The following is a 9,432-nucleotide window of genomic DNA, read 5'->3' as shown; positions in this document are numbered from 1 at the left end:
TTATTTGTAAAAGTTTGTTCTCCCTCTCTAGTCTGGTAAGCTTTCCTTTGATTTGTTTTGTATGTTCTTTTAATTTGGCTTCAGTGGTCTGTGTTGGTAGTATTGGAGGCGTTGTTGGTGGCAACACTGGAAGCTCAGGGGGAGGTTGGGCCACAGGTCCTGCAGGAGGTTCCACTGGCTCCTCCAGTACACTGTCAGGAGACGGTGGTGTTGTGTTTAGAATGCCAAGTAATGCCTTTTCCTTTGCCCTGCATCTTTTTTTGGCTTCCTTCCAAATCTTCCTCAATTCAGTTTGCCTCATCTTTCCTAGTGCTTTAATGTTGAATGTATCCAATTCTCCGAGAGCCTTCTTTTCATGATATCTGTTTGAAATGATAGAATATAGCTGAATGAATCAACAGAGAAATGAATGTAATGTATACTCAATTATGAACTCATGACCTACTGTGTTTTCTTTACAAATGTAACCACTTACTTGTCAATTTCTTATAAAAACACAATATAGATTATTATTCTGCTTATTATGTAACTATTGTTGAACCTGAACCTCACACAGGTCTATTCTGATACTGAATAATAAGCAGTCACTCAGCAAGATGTATGTGGCAACATTTCAGTTTGATTTGCTTTCTCCGTCGTTCTCTTAGGATGGCCTCCTTTCTCTGTGGATCCTTTTTAATTCGCTCCCTATACTGTCTGGTCCTCTCTTTTGCACTCATCTCTCCCTCAGTTCTTTCTGTTCTAAAAAAGGTTTAGTAGCATTATAAGTAGTAGCACTGTATTTATGTACTTTATATTTGTTTATAGTTGTTACATTATACATTATAGTTGTTTTAGTAACACTTCAGAACATTTTATGTAGTCTCCAAAAAACGGCAATAATCATTCAAATGTAAGGCATTATTGAATTTAAAATCATCAAAACTGGTCAAAAAAGAATGAAAAGTATGTTAAAAAACTTTATTTATTTGTTTTAATAGCTTCTTAAGGAGGTATTGTCCTATTGTGTGACATCTATGTCCTATGGTGTGACTGGCCAAAGTGTCACACCAACGGACATTTCCTGTCACACCAAAGGACATTGGAGCTTTTGTGGCAGTTAATAACTATGCTAATACTAGCTGAACTATCATTAGCAATTGGCATGATACATTTGCATAATATTACATAACTCTGCTGTTAAAAATACAAATTCAAATAAAAAAAATGAAATTTAGGGTTAATCGCACCAAAGGACAAAAAAAACTTATCAACTTCAGTGGTCTGAAAATATAGTTAAATATTTGAACAATTCTGAGAGAAATACTTACCATGTGCACTGGTCATGGGCTTCATAAGGGTCTTCAGTCACATGACCTTGAATGGGGTCTTTCAACTAAATGTAGTTGTCCATGATATTGCCCTACTTAATATCAGGTTATTGCATAACACCAAAGGACATTTTTTTCTGTGACAAACTTTATGATGAAATGAAAAAAAGTGATGGTCAAATAAATTATTTTTTCATTAAGATTTTTAAACTTCTTTATTTATAAAAGTTAATATTTATGAAATAATTGTGTCTAAAATAGGACATTTTGTTTGGCTCAAAATTGTAAAAAAATAAAAAATAACTAAAGTATTATAACAACAAATTCATGTAAAACAAGAAAATGTTTAACCATTTAAAATGATGAAAATGTGAAATAAATTATTTTTTATCTTCTGTGAAAAAACCATGTCATGTCCGCCAAATACCCATTAGCCAAATAAGGGCGGGAACCGTAAAAGTTTATTAGTTTTACAGTTGACTACTGTTGACAGTTCACCATCAGTCCACACAAACAATTCTGGTTTCCACTTGCACTAGCCATTTCATCGTAGCCTATTCTGTCTGTTTGTAAAGCGCAAGTTTTGGTCAATTTCTGTAAAGAAACAGTGCCACCTATAGGCCTGGGGTATGAAGTAACGTGTTGAGATGGATCCATTTGGACGCAAATATTCTTGATACGGTTCCAGGGAAGACGGAGGAGAAAAAGATCGGTTTGGTACGTGTGGACTAGGCCTAAGGGTCTGGCCAAGAACAATGGCCCAACTCGAGGGGCGGCAACAAGCATGCATTTAAAAATCTCACTGCACGCAATTGGATAACACTAGGCCATGTTTACTCTGAATGATTTCGGACTTCGACGCAATCGGATAACACTACGACCAATCCCCCCTCTCCCCCCTCCACCCTCAGCTACATAACATCCTGGACTTTGGACCCACAATGGCTGCCTTGCACTACTCCACTTGCACTATTCCACTTGTACACTTGCACACTTTGCAACTTGTTGTTGTTGTCCTGTTGTCCTGAAAACACTTCTGAACACACTTCTGCTGCTCTTACATAACTTGCACCACTATGCCACTTGCATACTTAGGTCAAACAGAACTACCTCAGCCATTTATTGGCCTGACTTTTTGCACTATTATATTGACTGTCTACTGTATTCACAATTGCACAATTTCAACCCAAATTTTGCTTCTCTTATTTCTTTATTGTATGTGCCTTCTTATTTACTTTTTATATTGTTTACTTGAATGTTATGTTTGTCTGTGGACCTAATTGGTAAAATATGTCTTGTCTCCACCGTGGAATAGTGGGAAACGTAATTTCGATCTCTTTGTATGTCTTGACATGTGAAGAAATTGACAATAAAGCAGACTTTGACTTTGTACTGTCCTCCAACATTGCAGCGCTGTCTTCATCAGTTTAGCTGGTTCCCCGGAATGTTGGGGTAAAAGTAACGTGCATTATTGCTCTTTGCCAGAGTGTCTCACAGACAATTCCATTGTGCCATGATGGGGCATGATCAACCTGGACACAACATGGGGCCTGATCAACCTGGACACAACATGGGGCCTGATCAACCTATCATGGACACAACATGGGGCATGATCAACCTGGACACAACATGGGGCCTGATCAACCTGGACACAACATGGGGGCTGATCAACCTATAGGTGTCGTCATGAGTGTGCCGTCACTTGCCCCACACATCAGCGCCGACACAAAGACCCACACCAGTGTGGTTTATTAAACCTGCATATACTATAAAAACATATTTCTTGAAAAGTTTCCCTCATGGTCTAATGGCTTAAACGTATCTTTACACCTACTTCTTTATTTTTGAAATTGGCATCCATCTTGCCCCGCCCCCTCTCCATGCCCTGTTCCTGCTGCTGCAGTTGATTGGCTCTTGTTCTCCCTCAAGTGGACCCACTCAGCGGTGGCAAAGTGCTGTGTGGAGTTGTACTGAAAACAATGGAATCTGATGCAGTCGGACATGGAAAGTCCAGTGCAGCACACTCACATCACAACAGCGCTCATGTGTGGAGGCCATGTCTCAGCACAGCACACACATGAGCTCTCATGTCTGGAGGCCTTTACAGCCTCTCCAGTGCAGCACACTCACATCACAACAGCCATGTGTGGAGGCCTCACATCTCCAGTGCAGCACTCATGTGTGGAGGCCTTTACAGCCTCTCCAGTGCAGCACACTCACATCACAACAGCGCTCATGTGTGGAGGCCTTTACAGCGTCTCCAGTGCAGCACACTCACATCAGCTCTCATGTGTGGAGGCCTTTACAGCCTCTCCAGTGCAGCACACTCACATCACAACAGCGCTCATGTGTGGAGGCCTTTACAGCCTCTCAGCACACTCACATCACATCAGCACTCATGTGTGGAGGCCTTTACAGCCTCTCAGCACACTCACATCACATCAGCACTCATGTGTGGAGGCCTTTACAGCCTCTCCAGTGCAGCACACTCACATCAGCACTCATGTGTGGAGGCCTTTACAGCCTCTCCAGTGCACCATTTGTCACTTTCTTTTACAAAGCAGGTGAAATTGATTCCCAACTGGACAGATTAATATCCCTGAAGTTTAATTGACTTGGTGTTATAATGTGATGATTAAGTCAAGTGTTCCCTTTATTGTTTGAGCAGTGTAGGCTACATAGTGCACAAAATGCCTCCAGTCCCCCTTTCAATGAAAGCAAATGCAGCTTAAGTCTTTCTAGCACAACATCATGCCCAGAATGTGTAATGACCAGAATGTATAATGCCCAGAATGTATAATGCCCAGAATGTATAATGCCCAGAATGTGTAATGCCCAGAATGTATAATGCCCAGAATGTGTAATGCCCAGAATGTATAATGCCCAGAATGTATAATGCCCAGAATGTGTAATGCCCAGAATGTATAATGCCCAGAATGTAAATCCATCCAAAGTACATCACTTGGAGGTTTTCTTTCCTATTGTTTAGCACAGCACTGACTGAGGAACCAACAAAAACTTTATTTTCTTCACTTGACAGTAGATGAGATGACATTGGCATATTATAATATATAACAAAGGCACCCATGCATAATTTGTCTTAACCTTTGCAAACTAACCACATTGTAAGTAAGGAAACAATGAAAATAAATACATTAATTGAAAACAATAAACAAGTTTGACGAAGCCCTTTCTCACAATAATAGTTCATGGCAGACACTTATAAACTGACCGAATAATATGTCAACAACTCCATTTTGCCAGTCTTTCTTGAAGGAGGATTAGCCATTTAACCATGAAACGCCTACACTAAACATTGTCTCAAAAGGGTTTTTAAAATGCCCCAAATCGCTTTAAAAAATCACCCTGACGGGTAATGACAAAAACATATTGACTCATAAATCTAGATGACGAGTCAGGCATAACTATGTGCACCATCAACATCGTCATGTACAATGCACAACTAAAGATCAAAGTACAGTAGGATTAGTTTTTTTTTTTTTTACATTTTCCCAGAATTGTTGTGAGAATTGCTTTAAAAAAAAGCTTAAACTGTTTACCATGTTGTTAGTCGCTTTTGGCTAAAAAATCGTCAGCCAAATGTAATGTAATGTAGTCAAAACTGTACAATCTATCTCTTACCTCTATAATTACATATCCTATTTAGGATTAAACCCTAATTCAGTTTCTGCCTCCTGAGTCTTTCTGGTGGAGTAAGTAGACATAAAGAACACTGTACCTGATCACCGTGATCCACACGTCTGAGTGTTCTGAATCCTGTAACAATGTGACAGACAATCGTGGAGGCGAGCAATAAAGCAACTTCGACCTCTCTCAGATTTGTACTCTCACATCTGACTTCATCAAGGGAATTCTTATGTTGTAGAAGTCAAGGTTTATATAAACAAAGGTACTTCCTCCACCCACTTCTCTTTTCACTTTGTCATGGTCAGAGCCTAAAAAGGTCATTCAAAAACTTAAAGGCTCATTCAAAACCATTCTTTGACGTTTGAGATCCAGCCCTGGACTATACTCCCCTGACAAGCTGAAAGTCTATCTGCAGCAGGGTGACCCCTAAAGTCTTCAATTTCCAGTTATTTTTTTGATAGTGAGTGTCCATCTAGTGAACTACATCACTGAGTGTCCATCTAATGAACTACTATCACTGAGTGTCCATCTAGTCTAATGAACTACATCTGAGTCCATAATGAACTACATCACTGAGTGTCCATCTAGTGAACTACATCACTGAGTGTCCATCTAATGAACTACATCACTGAGTGTCCATCTTGTGAACTACTTCAGTGAGTGTCCACTCACTGAGTGTCCATCTAGTGAACTACATCACTGAGCTACATCACTGAGTGTCCATCTAATGAACTACATCACTGAGTGTCCATCTAATGAACTACATCACTGAGTGTCCATCTAGTGAACTACATCACTGAGCTACATCACTGAGTGTCCATCTAGTGAACTACATCACTGAGTGTCCATCTAGTGAACTACATCACTGAGTGTCCATCTAATGAACTACATCACTGAGTGTCCATCTAGTGAACTACATCACTGAGCTACATCACTGAGTGTCCATCTAATGAACTACATCACTGATTGTCCATCTAACTACATCACTGAGTGTCCATCTAAAGAACTACATCACTGAGTGTCCATCTAATGAACTACATCACTGAGTGTCCATCTAAAGAACTACATCACTGAGTGTCCATCTAAAAACTACATCACTGATTGTCCATCTAAAGAACTACATCACTGAGTGTCCATCTAATAAACTACATCACTGATTGTCCATCAAAGTCAAAGTCAAAGTACAAGTCACTTTATTGTCAATTTCTTCACATGTTCCAGATATACAAAGAGATCGAAATTACGTTTCTCACTATCACATATAACCAATTTAAGTCCATATTTCAAGTAAACAAAAAGTACAAAATATAAATGGGGGGAACATATAATAAGGCCATCCTTAAAAATATTTTTAGTTTTGCGTGTAACCGTGTCAAAACCGACCCAAATATTTATTTTTTTCCCCTTTTAGTCCGACCAACTTGCGGTTGTAAACTTCGTTAATACCGACCGATTGTTTTTTTACTCTAAACAACCAATACAAATGCAATAAAATAATAGTTCTTTTAGTAGGCCCATCTTGTGAATATAAAACTACATCAAGCGTGGCTCACATAAAAAAACCCTGTGGTGTCATCTCTACACCATTGGTTTCACAGTATCACTGGCCTCACTTCGTTTCATTCATCTAACTGATACTGCACTCACTGGAAGAACTGTGGCCAGATCTTTTCTCATTCCTTCTCCCCTAGTCTATCGGTGACCTGGTCGTCACTGAAATTGGTTGTGGTCTATTCAGCATTTCTCGAAATATGGGTCCGTGGAACTACTGGTCACTGGAGTGAAATTAGGCCCGATCTTCATCTGATAATTTGCTGCGCAGTTGATCAAGAAACCGCTGGATCGACCAAAAGAAAACAAACGTTTCTGCTATCGATGTCCATCTACATGGAGCCCTACAATTAAGTGGTATGAGCATTCATTCAATGTCTGCGTGTCCATCTAAAGAAACTAATCACTGAGTTGGTATCAAATCCGCTACAACACTTGGAAGTCCATTTATTTATTTAACTAAATCACTGAACGTCCATCTTTTTGAACTACATCACTGACAGGGCCATCTAATAAACTATAGCATTGAGTTTGTCCATCAAAGTCAAATAACGTCAAAGCTATTGTAGCCTTTTTTGGGTCATGTTTCTTCACCCAAAAGTTCCAGACATACAAAGAAGTTTGAGAAAGGCTGGTTATATAACTATCCCACGATGTTTGAAGACATATTTTGACCAATTTAAGTCACGACATAAAAAATGAAAAAATAAGAGCAGCAAAATTTGGTTGAAATTGTGCATAGACAGTCAATAAAATACTAGTGCAAAGTCAGGCCAATAAAAGGCTTGGGTAGTTCTGTTTGACCTAAGTAAGAAAGAAAGTGGCATAGTGGTGCAAGTTATGTAAGAGCAGCAGAAGTGTTGTGTTTTCAGGACAACAACAACAAGTTGTAAAGTGTACAAGTGTGCAAGTGGAGTAGTGCAGGCGGCCATTCTGGGTCCAATGTCCAGGATGTTATGTAGCTGAGGGTGGAGAGGGAGAGGAGGGAGAGAGTTCAGTATCCTTACAGCTTGGTGTATGAAGCTGTTGGTGAGTCTGGTAGTGTGGGAGGCGCAGGCTTCTGTACCTCTTCCCAGAGGGCAGTAGATCAAACAGACTGTGAGCGGGGTGACTTGCATCACTCACAATTTTGGTCGCCTTGCGGGTGAGGTGGGTGGTGTAAATGTCCTTCAGGGAGGGGAGTGAAGCACCAATAATCCTTCCAGCTGTGTTCACTATGCGCGCTGCAGGGCTTTCCTGTTGTATTCAGTGCAGCTTCCGCCCACACAGCGATACAGCTGGAGAGGATGCTCTCAATGGTGCCTCGGTAGAATGTGGTCATGATGGCTGGTGGAGCACTTGCTCGCCTGAGTTTCCGCGAGGAAGTACAGGCGGCGCTGAGCTCTCTTAAGCCAGTGATGCAGTGTTGGTGGTCCAGGAGAGGTCTTCACTGATGTGCACCCCAGGAATTTGGTGCTGCTCGCTCTCTCCACCACAGCACCGTCGATGGTCAGTGGCAGGTGTTGGGTGTGACCTCTCTCCGGAAGTCAACAACAATCTCTTTGGTCTTGCTGACGTTCAGCAGGAGGTTGTTGTCCCTGCACCACGTGGTCAGATGGTCGACCTCCAACCTGTATTGAGTCTCATTAAGCCCTTGGTGATGAGACCCACCAGAGTTGTGTCGTCAGCAGATTTCACTATGTGATTGTTGCTGTAGGTTGCAGTGCAGTCATCGTCAGCAGGGTGAAGAGCAGCGGACTGAGCACGCAGCCTTGGGGGCCCCTGTGCTCAGTGTGATGCTGCTTGAGGTATTGTTGCCAACACGCATTACTACTTGAGGCCTCTGACAGAGGAAGTCCAGTAGCCAGTTGCAGAGGTAGGTACTGAGTCCCAGTTTGTCAAGTTTGCAGATGAGTTGTTGTGGTATTATGGTGTTGAATGCAGAACTGAAGTCTATAAACAGCAATCTCACATATGAGTCTCTTTTTCCAGGTGGGTGAGGGCTGGGTGGAGGGCAGAGCAGATTGCATCCTCTGTAGACCGCTTGGCTCGGTATGCAAACTGGAAGGGGTCCAGGGTGGGGGGAGAATGGATTTGATATGTGACATGACAAGCCGCTCAAAGCACTTCATGATGATGGGTGTCAGTGCCACAGGGCGGTAGTCATTGAAGCAGGATGGAGCAGTTTTCTTCGGCACAGGTATGATGGTGGCAGCTTTGAAACATGATGGGACGATGGCTTGCTTCAGGGAAGTGTTAAAGATGTCTGTGAAGACATCCTTAAGCTCCCCCTGCACAGTCCTTCAGCGCACGACCTGGGATGTTGTCTGGACCTGTTGCCTTACGGTGTTGATAGCAGCAAGTGTCCTCTTCACGCTGTCGGCAGAGAGGCACAGGGGCTGCTCATGTAGAGGGGATGGGTCTTCTGTGGGCAGGTGCTGTTTTGTGCTTCAAAGCGAGCAAAGAAGCGGTTCAGGTTGTTGAGCAGAGGGATGTTGCTCTCACAGCTCTGTGGCGCTGGGCTTGTAGTCCGTGAGGGCCTGAAATGCCCTGCCATAGGCTTTGTGCGTTCCTGCTGTCTTTGAAGTGGGTGGTTATCTTGTGAGTGTATTCCTTTTTTGCTTCCTTGATGCCACGGGACAGGTTGGCTCTCGCTGTTCTCATGCCAGCTTCATCCCCAGCTCTGTAGGCTTTGTCTCTGGCCCTCAGCAGCCTGAGGACATCCCCTGTCAGCCATGGCTTCCAGTTAGCCCGAGTGATGATGTCTTTTGTGTGGGTCACATCATCGATGCACTTGGTGATGTAAGAGGTTACAGTGTCTGAATACTCCTCTATGTCTGTCCGGTTGTTGTAAGTGGCTGCCTGCTTAAACATTTCCCAGTCTGTTGTGTCAAAGCAGTCTTGACTGCTCCATCTAACTACATCACTGAGTGTCCATCTAAAG

This window comes from Alosa alosa, chromosome 3, assembly GCF_017589495.1.
Source record: "Alosa alosa isolate M-15738 ecotype Scorff River chromosome 3, AALO_Geno_1.1, whole genome shotgun sequence".
NCBI lineage: Eukaryota > Metazoa > Chordata > Actinopteri > Clupeiformes > Clupeidae > Alosa > Alosa alosa.
Note: the sequence above shows the minus strand (reverse complement) of the source record.